This window comes from Seriola dumerili, unplaced genomic scaffold (assembly GCF_002260705.1).
Source record: "Seriola dumerili isolate Sdu_G_001 unplaced genomic scaffold, Sdu_1.0 BDQW01000550.1, whole genome shotgun sequence".
Taxonomy (NCBI): Eukaryota; Metazoa; Chordata; class Actinopteri; order Carangiformes; family Carangidae; genus Seriola; species Seriola dumerili.
Window position 1 is genome coordinate 2,002,599 of NW_019174805.1, and position 17,578 is coordinate 2,020,176.

At 45.4% G+C, this 17,578-nt stretch overlaps 1 protein-coding gene across 2 annotated transcripts in view; it reads right to left on the reverse strand.

The window, feature by feature from the left end:
• Positions 1 to 17,578, reverse strand: part of immp2l (inner mitochondrial membrane peptidase subunit 2) — a 139,218-nt gene that overhangs the window by 61,782 nt on the left and 59,858 nt on the right. The gene's annotated exons all lie outside the window — the stretch shown is intronic.

The following is a 17,578-nucleotide window of genomic DNA, read 5'->3' on the forward strand; positions in this document are numbered from 1 at the left end:
ACAATGTTCCCTTGCGACTCCACGAGCTCCTCTGCAGCTCCACTGGAAAATATGAAGTGACGTGAAATATTTACAGTAAAATCAAAGAGCCAGGACTCAACGTCTGGGCCAGAGCATGAGAAGAAGAGAGAGAGACACAGAGAGACAGAGAGAGAGAGACAGAGAGAGAGACAGAGAGAGAGAGAGACAGAGAGAGAGAGAGACAGAGAGAGAGAGGCAGAGAGAGAGACAGAGAGACAGACAGAGAGAGAGACAGAGAGACAGACTGAGAGAGACAGAGACAGACAGAGACCAGGATGTGATGCAGCTACATCACAGGTTGTGGTTTGAATAAAGACAGTCTCTCAGTCTCTCACTTCTTATTCCACTGGGATTTCTCTGGTTCAGCTGCGCGTACAATCCGAGCTAAAGGGGACGAGGTCTCACCTCTGTACTCAACGCCACTTGAAGGGCATTCTGGGAAATGGAGGAAATAACTGGGGGGGGGGGGTTCACCAGACCAGTACGTGGAAAGTGTTGAAGGTCCCAGACTGACGTCACGGGAGGACGATCAGAGGTTGGGTTTGTTTTTCTCTCGCCTCTTTTTCCTCAAAAGAGCTCGGAGACGTGGAGCACGTTTCCTTTCATGTCCCGTCACAAGTTAGAAAACAGTTTTCATCAGACGGAGCGTGGCTGCACTCGTTCCTCCTCCTCCCTGGGGTGACAGCTTATTTATTCAGAGAGGCTCTTTACAGGCTTGGCCTCTGCGCGCTACACGGCAGAGCTGTGAATTCATAAATGGCAAATAGGCTTTAACTGTCAACCCTGGTGCCCGAAGGGGGAGTCGGGCAGTTAGCCCGCCGCTCCGTCTCTCCACACTTTTCTCAGAGAAAAGAGAAGAAGAACAGAGAGGAGAGAGAAAAACAAGAAGAAGAGAGCAGCGTCGGTGGAGAAGGGGAGTCGGTCTGCTGTGAATCAGAGGGAGTCTCCCGGGAGCTTCATTAGGAGATCTGCAGCCGAGTTTAAGACCTTGTTTAAAGCAATCATAGAAGCACAGAGCAGAGGCAGATTCTGCTCCCAGCGGGAAACAAGCTGCTTCTCTCTTTTTCTGTTTTTTTTTTAAAGTACGGTCACATTCATCTTCAGTCCAACAAACTCAAAAACAAGATGTGGTGTCACGATCCAACAAAGAAGCGCAGAGCAAAGTGATGACAGAGTGTAAACAGTGTGAGTGATGCTGCAGTCTGGACTCTGATCATCTAACACCGTTCAAAACTCAAACTTCTTCAGACCGAGGAAATAAAAACTCACAGATGACCGGACTCCTCAGACCTTCTGCTTCTGTGCTGCTGCGGCGACCGCCTCACACGTTGCACGGCAACAGCTGATGCTATTAATATAGCATCGAGATTATCACACACATCTGAACGCTGGCTGGAGGTTTTTAGCCGTGGTGATGACATCCCAGAGCACGCTAACTATTAGCTTCATCCACATTTTCCTGTCTAATGTCACGCTGATCGTAAAATATAAACTAGTGGTGGGCGGATCGATCCAAATATCGATAGTATCGATACCAAGTCGGTGTCGGTATCGGATCGATACTAGCCTGGTGAGATCGAGTCTTTACTTTAAGTCCCGCTCTTGTTTGCAATGCTGCGGTTTCGGCAAAGAGGAAACAGCCAGGTCGCCGGACTCGCCGCTCCTGTGTCGGCGCAGAGCAGGCACACTTTGCTCCCCCCCCCCTTGTGTTCAGATGTTGCGCCGTCACGTGAGTCACGTCACCATCCAAAAGAAAACATTATTTATTTATTTAAGATTTTTCTGAAAAAAATTTGATAATAAAGCATTTTCTATTTAATTATAAACTTTGTCCTAATTCTGTCCTGGGTTTTAACTATTTAATAATAAAAAAGGAAACATCACAAAAAACAAAAATTAATTGAGATTTAGCAACTCAATGACGCATCCACCTTATTTATTGAAAAGTATCAGTATCAGTATCGGTATCGGCGATACTGGCCCGTATTTACTTGGTATCGGATTGATACCAAAATATGCAGTATCGCACACCACTACTGTAAACTGGCGAAGAGATACGGGACTGCATGTGTGTGTCGGGGGGGGGGGGGGGGCTTACCGGCCGATCGCAACACGTAACCAACCCTCAGTCGGTGGCGGTTGTTATTTGTTTGACACGACGTGAAGAAACGCCCCCGTCTTGGACTGCAGCTGGTGACGCTGGTTCCGGTTCTGCTCAGGTGGAGAAGAGAGACTCCAGCTGCAGTTCAGCGGGCTAGGCTAGCCGTCTGACAGCTAACAAGGTCTGGAGCTAACGGAGACTGAACTTTTAATCATGTGACATCGTTCGTGATGTAAGATCATCAGATCACCCGCCTCTGCTCCACATCTGTCTCTTATTTCCCTCAACTCTTTTTCTTCTTCTCGTTTTTCTACATTTTTTGAAGAACATTCATGAGTTGAAACATCTGGACTCACGCAGGCGTGTGGACGTCTTCTCCTCTTCGTGTACACCGACACTGACGAACACGCCGCCTCTACAATCTGTGTGCTACATCAACAGCTAGCTCTTTGCAGCGTTCACACCTGAAGCTCCGTCTCAGCATGGACGGGGAGTTGAAGTGAGACACCGGCGATGACGTCCAGCAGCGGGATTTTGGTTTCGGGTCAAATGGAAACATTTAAACCATCAGACTTGAAATCCGCTTCGTCTGAAACCGGCATCTGTTCTCGGATCTTCTGACAGGAAAACCGAATCTCCAAGAAATCTCTGAGGAGCGCTTTTCTTTTTCTTTTTTTTTTATTGTGCGGTGGATTTCACAGACGGTGTTCAGTGGGAATCCTTCAGCAGAGAGCTGATGGCGTCTGATGTCCTGATCAAAGAGGCTGCTGCTGATTTTGACCTCGTGAGGGATGAAAGCGTGTCAGGATTTGTCACAGCAGAGCCCACGCCTCCTGTTTGAACATCACAGCCTAATCTCCTCTGGAGGCTCCGGACTCTGATCAACACTCCCAGGACTTGTTTTCCATTTTAATGAAATTATCCTGGATTTTAAAATGTAGTTTTTTTGTTTTTTTTTTAAAACATTTGCATCTTTTCCCTGGCTGTGGGTGAATCTGCAGGTGGTGACAGTTTGGTGTGAAGACTGCCAGCTGGGCTGATTAGAATATCACAGATGAGAATATGAAAAGACGAGTCCAGAGACGACAAACGCACAAAGTATCGGCAGGTTGTTCGGACGACATCAGGTTTAGAGGGGATATAGGAAACACGTTGACCCCTGTTAACCTCCGATACAGAGATCACATGACCAGCAGGAGTTATATCACTGTAAGGTTCATTGATCTGCAGCTGCTACTATCAATACCTCAGCAACCTAACAGACCTGGGAATAGGAAAATACAATTAACCTGACAAAGACCTCCTCTGATGAAAATCAAGTGTTTAACCTCGTTAACATCAATATGATGTTTTTAACTAATGACACCATGACTGAGTGTTTCCACCTTGAACCAATCACAGTCTCATAAACGCAGATTCAGGGTTTCATACGTCACAGACCTCAGGAACCAATCCTGGCAGCTGGTGGGGACGGGTGTCTTTAACTCATATTTACTTGGATATACAGCGATGTAACTCAGTAAGTAAATTACGTACATGACCCCATTTAAGGGACAAACATAGACCGCTGCATGGCCGTCCTCCTGGACCTTTGGACATCAGCACCAAAGATCCTCTATAGAGAAGATGCTGCACTACAGGCAGCGCCAATGGTGTGAAATGGGACAGTTCTGGTCTCCTGAGTGGGTGCTGTCCCTCAGCCCCTCCCTCAAGTGAAGGCAACTGGCATGAAATGTGACAGTAGCTAATATTAAAATCTATCCCTGTCTAGACTTTCCTCCCTGCATCCTTAGGGACAGAAAAGACAGATCCGTTGTTCTTGTTATTACAGCCTGTTGCTGCACACAGCTCGGGCGTTTTAACACTAACTGATGGATGACTTGTCCCTGCCAAAACAATATAACAACAGACGATACAACACGGACAAATTTGCGCCTTTTTTGCCGCCGTTTTTATTAACTAGCGACATCCGATCAGCTCAGAACAAACTCATGTCAATTTAATAGGCCGATACTCTGTTTCAGCAAAGAACACGTTTTATTTAAGTTTTAAACTTTAATCCACGGTTTCACGTATAAGTAAATTAATCCAACAATAACTCTGGTCCAATCTAAACGTCTGGTTATCGGTTGTCGGCAGTTGACAGATCTCGCGAGAGTATGGCGCCGAGTCAGAGGCAGGTCTCCAATAAAGTTCATTTTCTCCGGATCTGTTCGTCTGAAAAATGTCATGTTGATGTCAGAATGTTCTGAAGACGCGTGGCTCACGAAAACTGGGTCCAATTTTATTTCGGTGACTACGGAGCGAAAGAATCTGTGATGATCTGTGATGTCGTTCACTTCGCCCATTGGGATGAATACACTCAGACCTGCTGCTGGTCTCCTGAAGGGGCGGGAGGTGTCAGAACCCTCTGACCCCAAATCATTATCACTGATCAGCGATTTAGTAGAGGAGAAGCATTTTACTGTTGAAGCTGGTCCAGATGGAAACACAGTTTAATCTATAACAGCACATCGTACTTTACAGCATCAAATGTTTTATGTTTAAAACCTTAATCTGTGACTTTAACTGTCGAGTAAATGTGGTGAATTAAAAAAGGACAATTTGCTTCTGAGAAGAATAAAGAAGCAGGAAATGGAAAAAATTCAAATACAGAACAAGAACCTCAAATCTGAGGAAATTAACTTTCTGCTACTGAGAGAAATGAAAGTTAAATTTTGGCACGAGTCTGTAGATTAAACACTCGACGGAGAGACGGCTTCAGGAAACGGGATGAAAAATGGAAGAAGAAGGGGAGGATGAAAAAAAGGCGAAGCAGCAGGAAGACGGAGGATGAAGCTTCGGAGGGGGAGGATGATGAAGAGGATGATGAAGAGGAAGAGGATGAGGAAGAGGAGGCCCTGGCAGGATCAGAACCACTCGGCTTCTTCTTCACTGATGATTTCTCACTGGGTTTAATTACTGCCCAGCATGCTGCTACACACACACACACACACACACACACACACACACACACACACACACACACACACTGAGGCCTACAGAGCCTTCTTCTTTCCAGTCTTTCTATCAGGTTTTTTTTCCCAAAAACATGGAGCTTCTGGCAGGAAATGAAAGAGTTGGTTTTCAGGGGAGAAGATGACGGAGAGGAAGATAGAAAAACATACAAACTCATCAGGTCAAACAGCGAAGAGCTTCTTCCTGCAGCCTCCATTTTGAATCAAGTGTTTAACGATACTTCGTTCGACCTTCGTGATAATTTACTTTCAAAAGTGGAAACGACAGAAAACAACAAGAAGAAGAAGCTGAGGACGGGAGAGAAGCAGAAATCCATCGGCTTTCAGAGAACTGATGAGACTTTATTGATCCCTGTGGGGAAATTGGGCGTCTGCAGAAAAACAGAAACAGGGAGCCGTGATAAGAAAAACAGACAATAAAGAAGAATGGAGTCAAACATTTACCGCAACTCACAATTAACGAGACGTCAGCTCCGAGCAGGCGGGAAAAAAAATACTCTGACAGACAGAGATTAAAACATCAGCGTCTGAAGAGAGAAACATCTTCACGAGGCGACTGTCGGAGGAGCTGAAGGATTTCATGCTTCTCTTCAAACCGGATTCCCGCCACAAGAGCCGCCTCTTCCTGACAGCAGCAACAAGGCCGGAGACCCCCACTGTTAACAACCCCTCCCCCACGAGCTATCACACATGACTGGTTACGATATCTCAGTAACGCCTTGATGAAACCTCTTCAAGTTTGCCACAAAACATTCACCGGGACTCAAGGAAGAACTGATTTGATTTTGGTAGCTAAAGGTGAAAGGTCAAGGTCACAGTGACCTCATAAAACACGTTTTTTTGGGAACGTGATATCTCATTAATGCCCCGAAGGAAATTCTTCAAATTATGGTAAAAACGTTCACCTGGACTCAAGGATGACCCGACCACATTTTGGTTCTGTTTATATTGAAGCTATCTGACCTGCGGCACAAGCACCAAAGCAAAATTCCTCCTCCTCCATATGTTAAAAACCTGCTTGGCCATCAACCAGATTCTGGTTCTGATTTGACGGGTCCAGCTGTGGCGACAGCAGAAGACCAGACTGTCGACGCAGACCTGCAGTAACTCTGACATCAGCAGCAGCAGCTGACACCTGTGGAAAATATGGGACCTTTAATTTCACTCAGTTCAGGTTTTGATTGACAGCCCTGACTTTGGTCTCCTCTGATTGGTCAGACAGGCTGAAGCACTTTGGATTAAGAATATCTCTGCACTGTTGAATGTTCAATGAGTCCTGACCTCTGACCTCTGACCTCTGACTGTGTTGGAGAATATTTCAACTAAATAAATATTAGAAAAAGTTTCAGGCTGCAGCTTTAAATTCAAGATTTTAAATAAAACTGCAGTTAGAAATAAAAAATAAAACATGTCTGATGAGAAAGAGAAAACACTTTTAGAACAACCTGTGACAAGACGATAAACATGTGAAGAGACACACACACACACACACACACACACACACACACACACACACACACACACACAGAAGAGAGACGTGGGCTGCACAATGCAAGCAGCATTGGATACCACCGTTGTCATGGCAACTGCCTGCAAACCAGAGAGCCCACACACCAAAGCACTCTCACCTACACACACACACTACAGTTCAACAACATGCACTTACTGATGTTCAAACTGACACAGGTTGTCCCATAATGCCTTGCTGCCATATGTCAGCACACACACACACACACACACACACACACACACACACACACACACACACACACTCTCCCTCTCTGTTCCTGAGCTTCTCCTGCTGCTGATCAATATAGATTAAAAGTCTCTCTTCACGTGGGCGTCACTCGCTCTCTGACAGACTGGATGTGATCGTTGAGCCTGGCGGTGAAATTAGAGGAGGGGGCGACGCATCGACCCCCGTGCCCTCCGCGTGACCCGGCGCCGCTTTGAGCTGAACGCTGCCGTGACTGTGACTCGATCTGCTGCCACCGACACTTCTTCTTCAACGGGTGCACAACATTTGCTCTCCTACTGCGCGCGGCTTTGGGCGGAGTTAGCATGTAATTATACGTTTTTGTCACACTGTCGTTTCTGTTATATTCAGTTACACTGGTAGTAGTTTTATGGATTATGATTATATTTGTTATAGATGGGTGTTGAGGAAACCATGACGCTGTCCGTGGTGCTGAAGTCAGATTTATATAAACTCATCTGATGTTGAATCGTCTCTAAAGCAAATATCAAGTGTTGTAGCAACACTCAGAAGACGTGAAGTAGCCGTTGTCAATGTTGCTTAGCGATCTTTGACTTCCATTACTACGGCAACGTGTTGTAAAGTTTACTTGCGCCGAAGTCGTCACTTCAACCGTCGCTGCTTAAAGTCCCTTTTAATCCAACAGGACAGTTGAAGCTGTCCACAAGCCAGTTATTCATTCTCAAGGTCGTTACAATTCATCCTCTGGGGACACTGAGTGTAGAACTAATTGGGGGAGGGGGGGGGGGGCTAGAAAAATGGTTAAAAGTATAAGAACGAATGAAAAGCAACCTTGCTGCTTTTCTCTTGTGAAGCACTGCAGACCTTCACCTCTGTGTGTGTCCTCAAAAAGTAAAATCAAACAATCTGAGGAGGAAAAAAATCAATTCTCTATTGAGCTGCTCACAATAGGGGCTGCGGGTGGTGGGTGTGGTGTCGGTTTGGATGGGGGTCACCAGGAGACAATGCCTCATTTTAAGGGGCCAGAAGCCAAGAAGTTTGAACTGCTCCAGAGTGTCAGACCGACAAACTGATGATCCTTTTTCCTGCAGAGATGTGCAGCTAAAAACAAAATAACAATAAATAAACAAAAACATCTGCACATTTTCACAGCGTCTCAGAGAACCTCCGTCATCCTGATGATCCTCGTGCTGTGGTGAGTTCAGTAATGGATGAGGACTGTCCGGTCCAGAGCTGCCTGAACCCGTGCGATACGCTCCTGCATTCAAATGAGCTGCAGGTTAATGGAGGAGGGGGAGGTGGGGGGGGGCTCAGCCCTGGAAGGCGAGGCAACTACAGTAACGCTGCGGTGGATTTCTGTCCAATTAAAACTGACTAATTGCCTCCTCAGACACGGAGCATCACTAACTGTTTCCACTACTTGCAAACACTAATAAGAGCCAATGTGACAGGGCCATTACAGCGCAGATTTATATCCAACAATTACAATATCTGTGATGTGGGCTGAGAGGAAAACAGCCCTGCACAACTGGGCCGGATGCTGAGCCGTCGCCATGACAGCAGAAGATAAATGGTGGGCATTATTAATGCACTATAAAGCCTAAAACCACAATAAATATGATGATGAATAACAGGCCTTAAACGAGCGAGGAGTCTTAATGAGCGTTATTACAGCGGAGAAAACAGCCCGACGAGGCCGAGCCGCCCCGTTAATCCTGCCTCTGTAATGAAGATATAAATGTCAAGTCGCATCTCTGTTGACTTTCAGGTGTTTGACGGGGGCATTCGCAGGTCAGACTGGTGGTCAATAAACATCCAGAGGGCGCAGATTGGTCGTCATCATCATCATCATCATCATCATCATCATCATCATCATCATCATCATCGCCGTCGTCCTTCCAAAGTCAGAATTGTTATTGATCACAGCTTCTGTTTCCAACACGGTTCATAACTGTTCCTGTTAAAGCGTCCATATGGACTCACAGTTTGACTCCCAGACAAATGTTCAGGCCCGGACTTTTATTGGCTGATACAACAAAACGCTCAGGCATTTATCACCTCGACTGGAAAAGCGAGGGAGGAAGGCGATGAAGAACAGAAGGGAAAAAAAATCATCATCATTTAATGGCGACAGTGCCACAAAGATCCTGGGATCAGACGAAGATCGTGCCTGTTTTCTTTTTTATAAACATTTAACCATCTTTACTTGAGTTAAACCAAAGCTTTGAGTTGCTGATAAAAATGTCCATAAAAATGTCAACATGTGAACATTGTGACACAAGGATTAACTTGATATTTTCCCTCATAGTTTTCTTATAATATCCAAAGAAGATCTGCTTGAAAAAAAGCACATGTGAAATTCAATACTTCAATATTGTCGTGAAACGTCCGAACAAGTATACGATGTTGTCCGGCAGCAACAACATAAACGTTCAGCTTATTGGCTCATCACAGTGACAAGAAAAAAAACAAAATTAACTCTCTTTAAAATATATAAAAACATTATTATTATTTTTATTTGTGAAAGGGTGAAATCGTGTATTTCTGAAGTGCTCTAGAGGAGATTTCAAAATATCGATATAATTTGTGTATCGTGATAAAAATATTGTGATATTATTTCCCAGACCTAGAGAGGCAGTACCTTTTTTTAAAATAATACTTTTCCTGTTGCAAACTCTCATATAATCATAATGTTTAGGAGAACAAGGGGGGAGAAATTGTTGTGTTTACCTGGACAGAAAAGAACTGATTGATCGGTCGGACTGATTGAACTCGCTCTCTGGAAAATGATGTCGTCGATCAATCGTGATTTTGTTGAAAACTTCAACAACAAGTTCACCTTGCAACTCGCAAACACCACAGCAACAAAAGCCAATGTGGCACTTCCTGTTTTCTCTCTTGGCCCAGCTGCCACCGTCCCTGTGCACACACGCCACATTCAGTTTAATGTGTAGTATCCTTCCAGTTGTAGGTGGCATCTGCTGCGAGCTATGAGGCTCAAACGGCAGCTATACATTATGTATGTGAGTATCTACAGGATATACACAGGAGTGTGACTCCCCTGACGCTGAACAAGCATGTTGGGGTTTCAGAGGAGCTGCAGTGGTTTTACACATCAAAGTCTGTCTCCAGGTGTGTGCAGCAGCGGTATAAAGACCTCAGAGCCTCCAGAGGGAGAGCAAGTGTCCTCAAGTGATGTCACTCGAGTCAGCGTCAGTCAGGTCGGAAGAATACAAGTTTAAAAAGTTAAAAAATAATAAAAAATGTGGAGTTGTGGAGTTAGAAAGAAGTGAGCCTCTGTAGCCTGCTGCAGGCTCCAGGCTACAAGTTGCATTGTGGGTAATGTAGGTGCCAGGTTTTGACAAAGAAGAAACGTGGAACCAAAAGGACGATATCTCTGGTTCTGCTGTGTCACGTCTGAAAATGTGACAGGAGAGAAATGTAACGCTGGATTTACTGTTTTATCAGACTTGGAGTGATTTACAGTTACAGGTCAGACCACAGGCGCTAATTTATGTTAATTAAGTAAAAGTCCTGTGACACACAATGAGGAGGAAAAGAAGAAAACTTAAAGCTCCAAATTTTTTCTTCTTCTTCTGTCTTTTATTTGAAGTGTTTGATCCATAAGAAGATATATTTGAGGTTTTAAGAACCAAAAACCATCTCAGTGTAGTTTTACATCTCCTCTCTCAGGCTTCTCTCTGGAGCTCTAGTAACAACAGGTCAGTGAGCCAATCAGAAGAGAGGAGGCTCTGAGCCTCTCTTCAGATTGGCTGACTGTTTTCTGAGTGATCCAATAAAAATAAAGCAGATTTCAGGTAAAAACACTCAGAGAAACCAAATCCTGCAAGGTTTGGATGGTGGGTCCAGGTGGGCGGGGCTTGGTGACTGCTTTGTTGTGACATCACAAAGTTCCAGAAGTCCTGACGGCTGGTTTTAAGGCTCAGTTTCTGAATACAGGCTGTGTGCATTTCTCTGTGGACTGAGGCTTTGATACTTTCACAGTATTAATATAGAAGCTAGAGCTGATCTATAATCACACTACACATGGACACAGACCTTTACACTGGAGGAGCTTTAAACAAACAAGATCATCTGTTTTCTGAGTGATCCAATAAAATTATAGCAGATTTCAGGTAAAACAATCCTGCAAGGTTTGGATGAATGAACATGAATGTGAATCATGTTGTTTGCACCAGGAGGGAAGAAAAACACACACACACTCAACAGGGGCTTTGACCCAGCTGGACACGTAACACCGAGATCTGAACATAAACGCACTTAATAATAATCTTCTCTACCTGACTGGAAAGCCACACTGCACAGCTGAACGGTATGTTTAAAATAAAAACAGCATGAAAGCAGCAGTAATAACATTATTTTCTTCTGGTGCTGAGAACCTCTGGTGAACACTTCATGTGACGCCAACAGAAGCACAGTCGCAGTGAAGCAGCTGCAGAGGAAACACACACAGCTTCAGCAGAGTATATTTTGTTACTAATGTAATTAACACTTCCTGTACCTGAACGTGCTGCAGGAGAGGCAGTCGAGGTGGAGTCAGGAGTGTGTGTGGTATTCAGTAACACTGACTCCTCCATGTTTAAACCTGTGTGGCCTGTTCATTATCATTTCCATCCAAACACTGAGAGCGCGGCTCGGCTCTCCGCACCTCCTTCATTATTTCCTCCTTCACCTCCGCTCAGGCCCGCCGAGTTTGATGCTCCGGCTCTGGATGTTGACTTTGGAGAACTGTGGACTTTTATCTCTAAAACTCCTTTAATCCTCCTCTTTTCTTGTTGTTGTGTTTGCCTCCTCCCTGAAGTCAGGTGTGCTCACTGTAAATATGATCCTGCAGGAGAAGAGACGAGTTTTTCCTTCATTAACTGTTTTTGTTTGTTTTGTTTTTCTTCCTTCATCTTGGAAGTTGTTTCTATGCTAATGAGGCCTGGGATTGGCTCCGTGCGATAGTCAAACTCGATTCCCTTTTAAACTCTTCAAAACTCCTACCGAGCTGCTGAGGAGCGGCCGACCTGCCGGTGGCTGACACTGCAGGCTGATCGCCATTGAAATCGTGGCCTTTTGCATTAAACATCAGATGTGACTTTGGTGTGAATCTCTCTTCTCTGCAGAGCGGCTCGTCCCCAGAGGACGATCAGTGATCGGGAGAGAGGACTTTTCCGTCGACGCCTTTTCCCTCATAATTTAACATGCCATCACATACGTGTTAATGAGCGCGGCGTTTGCTTCAGAAGTCGGGATGAAAGAAAACGTGACGTGCAGATCTGAACGTGGAGGGGTTTTCACGCTTGACTTGGAGTCGTTTCAGTGGAAATATTTCAATAAGAAAAAAAGAAAAAGTGTGGCGTCTGAGGATTGGTGGATCTGTGGAGGAGATGCAGCCAAGTGGCCCCGTCACATCATATGGCTGCTGGAGGTGTCAAGTCGTCTGTTAATTAATCAGCTTCTGTTTGGTGCCGAAGCAGGATGCAAGTCAGAGGTGCTCCAAAAATAATCCAGTGATCGGCTGGCTGTCACGTCGCCGCTGTTTTTCTAAATGTGTCTGTCCTGAAATCTCTGATGGTGGAGTGAACGTGCAGCTCTGTGACAGTCTGCTAAGAATAGTGATGTAGGAACTGCTTCAAGTTTTCCTCTCTGCAAACACCAGCCTGAAACCAGTTTCAGGCTGATTCTGATTCTGGAAGTTTTGGCATCTAAAATCATTTTTTTTGACTCTGCTGATTGTTTCTTTAAAGCTCCTCCAGTGTAAAGGTCTGTGTCCATGTGTAGTGTGACTATAGATCAGGTCTAGCTTCTATATTAATACTGTGAAAGTATCAAAGCCTCAGTCCACAGAGAAATGCACACAGCCTGTATTCAGAAACTGAGCCTTAAAACCAGCCGTCAGGACTTCTGGAACTTTGTGATGTCACAACAAAGCAGTCACCAAGCCCCGCCCACCTGGACCCACCATCCAAACCTTGCAGGATTTGGTTTCTCTGAGTGTTTTTACCTGAAATCTGCTTTATTTTTATTGGATCACTCAGAAAACAGTCAGCCAATCAGAAGAGAGGCTCAGAGCCTCCTCTCTTCTGATTGGCTCACCGACCTGTTGTTACTAGAGCTCCAGAGAGAAGCCTGAGAGAGGAGATGTAAAACTACACTGAGATGGTTTTTATTTCTTCTTATGGATCAACACTTCAAATAAAACACAGAAGAAGAAAATGTGGAGCTTTAAACTTCTGTCTACAGTCACCTGGATTATTAGTTGGTGCCAGAGTTCTGGTGAAGTTCTTTTGTGAGTCAGGGGTTCTGTTTTCAGAGGTATGTGGATTAGTCAGGCCTCGTTTGGTGATATTGATTTCTATTTGTTTGGCTCCACCACCTCGTCCCGTCCTCCCCCTCATTATGAGAACCTCTGTGAGGTTTGTAAAGTGTCGAGACGAGTTCAAAACAAATCACCTTCTTTTCCGGCTCTTTCAGATTCTTTGTTTTTCCGTGTTTTCGTCCCTGTTTACCTCCTTTTTCACCGAGGGGACGAAACACTCACTAATGATTCGTCTGCTGGGGGAGCCGCTCTGACATTTATAAGCTTCATGACATTTTAGAAAGTTTTAGTAAAAGTTGTCTCGGCTGATGGAACCAGGACCTGGTGAACGCGTGTGTTTACCTGCAGAATTGCCATCATTTACAGGCAGTGCAGCCGAGGCGGATGGGTGGTCCGGTTAACTGCCCCGCGCAGGGGGCGATTAGACTGAATTGTTGCCCTGTAGATGTGGAGGACAGTGGAGGCAAATTCTTCATCTGCCTCTGCAGGAAACAACTTAGTCCAGATGCCAGAACAGCAGGACTGACTTCACCAACACCACTCTTTAATACAGAGAGTGTGTGTGTGTGTGTGTGTGTGTGTGTGTGTGTGTGAATATTGAAGGACATGCAGAGCGTTGCATAACACACACAAAATAAAAGAGAAAGACATACACACATTATGTTTCCATCTAAATGTTGCACAAGTTTAAAGCCAGTTTCTTAAAAGAATAAAAAATAAAGAAGAAGTCTGAAACTGGACTCGGACTGAGCCGAGTGAATATTCTCCAGAGGACTCAACAAAGATTACATAATGAAGAGAGCGACAGGAAGTCTCGAGCGAGTCTGGACCATCGGGACGTCTCGTTACCGCTTCGCACCTCAGATGGCGTGTGCGGCGTTCAGGCGGGTGAATCTGTTCGCACTGACGCCGTGTGTTGGTTGTTTTTCTGTTTCTCTGGAGGAGGACGGGACCGAGGGGAAATGTTGAGAAGCATCTACAGCCAACGTTCCCGCCACGTCCTCCGACCTGAACAAACACGCAGGCGATTGTTTTTCTGAGACGGCGCCCTTATAGCGGCAGGCGTACTTGGACCTTCGTCGCCATGGTTACTATAGTAATGGTCACGATCTGGTTGGAGTTTAGGAAGAGATGGTGATTTGGGTTCAAATAAGTACTTCATCAACATTAGACCATCGTTGTTGCCATGGTTACAACAATAACAACGTGATAAACTTGGATGATAGAAACAACGTCGAACACACGGCTCTCCTTTGTCACGTTGATCCGTCCACCACCTCCTCCTCCTGACGTGGACTCTGTCGCTCTTTGTACTACGTCACGCTCCTGTCATCATCACTACGACCACTAGATGTCACCTAGCAACAAAACGTAACTATGATGTCATAACAACCTGCTGCACAGACGACCTGTGGGCTCGTTACTTACTTTTCCACCTGAGCAAAGTTGATTTTCTTTTCTTAATTTCTTGTCATCCCGTTGTTTCTCAGCTGTAAACCAGCGAGTCCTCTCAGGGACGGAGGTCTGAGGTGATCTGGGATCAATAAAGATAAAGTAGAGGACAATGATCTCGCCCTGTGCTGAGTTCGTTAACAGATCTAATACGAATGTTTTGGTCAAAGTTAATTTTATTCCTTTCAGATCAGAAAATTGAAACAATATGCCTCTTTATCTGTTCACTGTTCTGTAGCCGCTTCGATTTCTAAAGTTATTTTTTGGGGCATTTCTGTGCTTTTATTTTGTTGGACAGTGAAGATTGACAGGAAACGCAGGGACAGAGAGAAGAAGAATAACGACCTGCAGCGAAGAGTCGGGTCAGCCGGAGGCCGAACCGCTGACCAGCCGCTCGGCTGTCGTGGTCGCCCTTCACTCAGTGGAGTTCTGGAGCTTTATTCTGGAGGGACGAGTGAGATCATGATCTCCACAGGAAGTGCAAGTCGCACTGATTCAGATCAACATGTGTTTCATGTCTGTGTTCGGTTCTGACTCTGAGGAGGAGGACGAGTTTTAACACTAATTCACTTCCCCAGTTTAAAGATTATAGCAGATTTAAAGTCGGCAGTGCAACAGACACCAACATCCAAGAGACCGACGGCACATAATCCTACACCTGACCGACCGTGTGAACGCAGCATCCACCGCTCATCATGTTCCGGTCTGGAAAACATGGCGGCAGCTTTGAAAACTCAAACGCAGCTTCCTCCCAAACCAGTCAAAAAAAAAAACATACAGTCAAACAGACAGCAAACTTTCTTTTTTTTCCACAACTTGTAATTCTGTCTTTACATGATGTCTTCATGTTTTCTTCCTCCACAAGAATCTGTTTTTAAATCAGGAATTTCCGCTAAACGTTCTGCAAGGACGAATCATCAATCTGAGCCCTCGATCTTTCCGTTGATCAGTAGCTGGATTTTCTTCAGCGGACGGCGACGGAGAAAAGTTTCAGTTTGTTAGAGCAGAACTACGGTGGCCCTGAAGCTCAACGCTCTGACGACACGTGTGCCGCAAATACTCAGCGATACGTGTTTTCTGAATGTGTTTGTGTTTTTGTCTTTCATAGTTTCTTCTCGGTGCCTCGTGTTCAGGAAGGTGATTTAAATCCACAGAGAAAACAGGAAATCCTCACATCGGTCTGGAAGTTTAAATCTTTCCACTTTTATTATTATTAATTTATTTCCCTTAATTTGAGATTGAATGAAGCACCTCATCATCAAGACGTGCTGCTCTGCCCTTTAAGTAGATGAAAAAGGAAGCACGGTGGGTGGTGGAGGTGGGGATGGTGGGGGGGGGGGTCTTGTGAAGAAAGGATGATCTCTTCCAACAGTAATTAAGTTCCCTGACATTTTCCGACAGACAGGTATCAGGGAGAGAGACATTGTTTCAGGCTTGTGAACTTTATTTATTTGTTTCCGTGCTTCCCAGCTGCCACCCTGATCCCCCCCAAGGGAGGAAACCTTTCTCGAATCCCCCCCACCCCCCTCTTCACACATCAAAACACTGTTTATCTGCCTCATCTGCCCCGGGCCGCCACCATACAATCCTTACAATCGCAACCGCCGAGCATCAAATGTGCGGCGGTGAAAACGCGGCTGCGTAAGTAACGCTCCGCCGTCTTCTCATTAGCCTGCCAATTACAGTAGGAGGCCTAATTTCACACAGACATTTAATGATGTTTTCCCATTAAGAAGAGGCAGAGCTGAAAGCCTCCCCGAGCTTTCACCACTCAGGAGTGGATTTCTTAGGAAGACGGTTACATCAAATACAGATGGCATTTAAATCAGAAATTACATCACTTGCATTAAGTTGAAAGGAGGAAATAAAAAGGAGCTGGTTATTTTCTCCTGTCCGGGCCGCCGGGATGAAACGCAGGCTGATCAAACGCATCCCCGGCTTATAACACGTCCACCCAACTAAAGCTCGCGTACGTGACTCAGCGCTTTGAAACCAACAGCCTCCTGATCACAATCACCGCAGCTGCTGCTGCTGCTGCTGCAGTCGATGAACACGCGGGCCGACATGCACGCCTGTCACTTCACAGCTCCATCAGCTCACTGTCAGTACAGTCAAGACTCGGAGGCTTCATCATGAAGTCTGTAAAAGTCCGACCGGGTCCGAGTTCTCCAGAGACGAGAGTCAATGACCTTTACAGCTGAAAAGCAGAAAAACCTTTTCTGAGATTAATCTTTTTTTTTTACCTTTATTTTGACAGTCAGTGCAGAGAGCGACAGGAAACGTTGTGAGGGAGGTTCCCCAACCAGGAGGCGAACCACGGACATGGAGTAATGTGGTATACACCTTAACCATTGGGTCACCAGGCGCCATGAGCTTCCCTCAAAACTGTCATTATATCAGTTTCTACAGCGCCGCTGGGATGTCTTATTTTTGTAGCCAACCCTGAAGCTAGCATCACGCTGGTTCAGGATCATCTTCACTAATGAAAACCACAATCAGCAGAATGTCACATGACTTCACTTCACCGCTGCTAAATGAAGCATCAGCCTGCAGTTCCTCTAACGACCACTAGAGTCTGGCTCCAACAGTGAGTCAGTCCCCATAGACTCCCATGTTAAAATGTCTTTACAGCAGAAATAAACATGTTTACAGCCTGGTACAGAAACTGTTTTGGTCTCTAGAGCTGATTTCCTCCTTCATGACACCTGTTTATATAACTCACCTGTTTACATTTTATTAAGGACGACAGTTATGGAGGATTGAGGGCGTGGCCTCTTTGAGTGACAGGTGGGTGAGCATATGTTTGCTTGCATCTTCCTGAGCTAAAGGGCAAAGCTCTCAGACTCACTCCTGCAGCGATCTAACATCCACCACTGATTCCTGCACTTTGGAGACAGTCATCTCCATGTTGGCGCCTACAGACCGGGACACCGGCGCTGAAACCT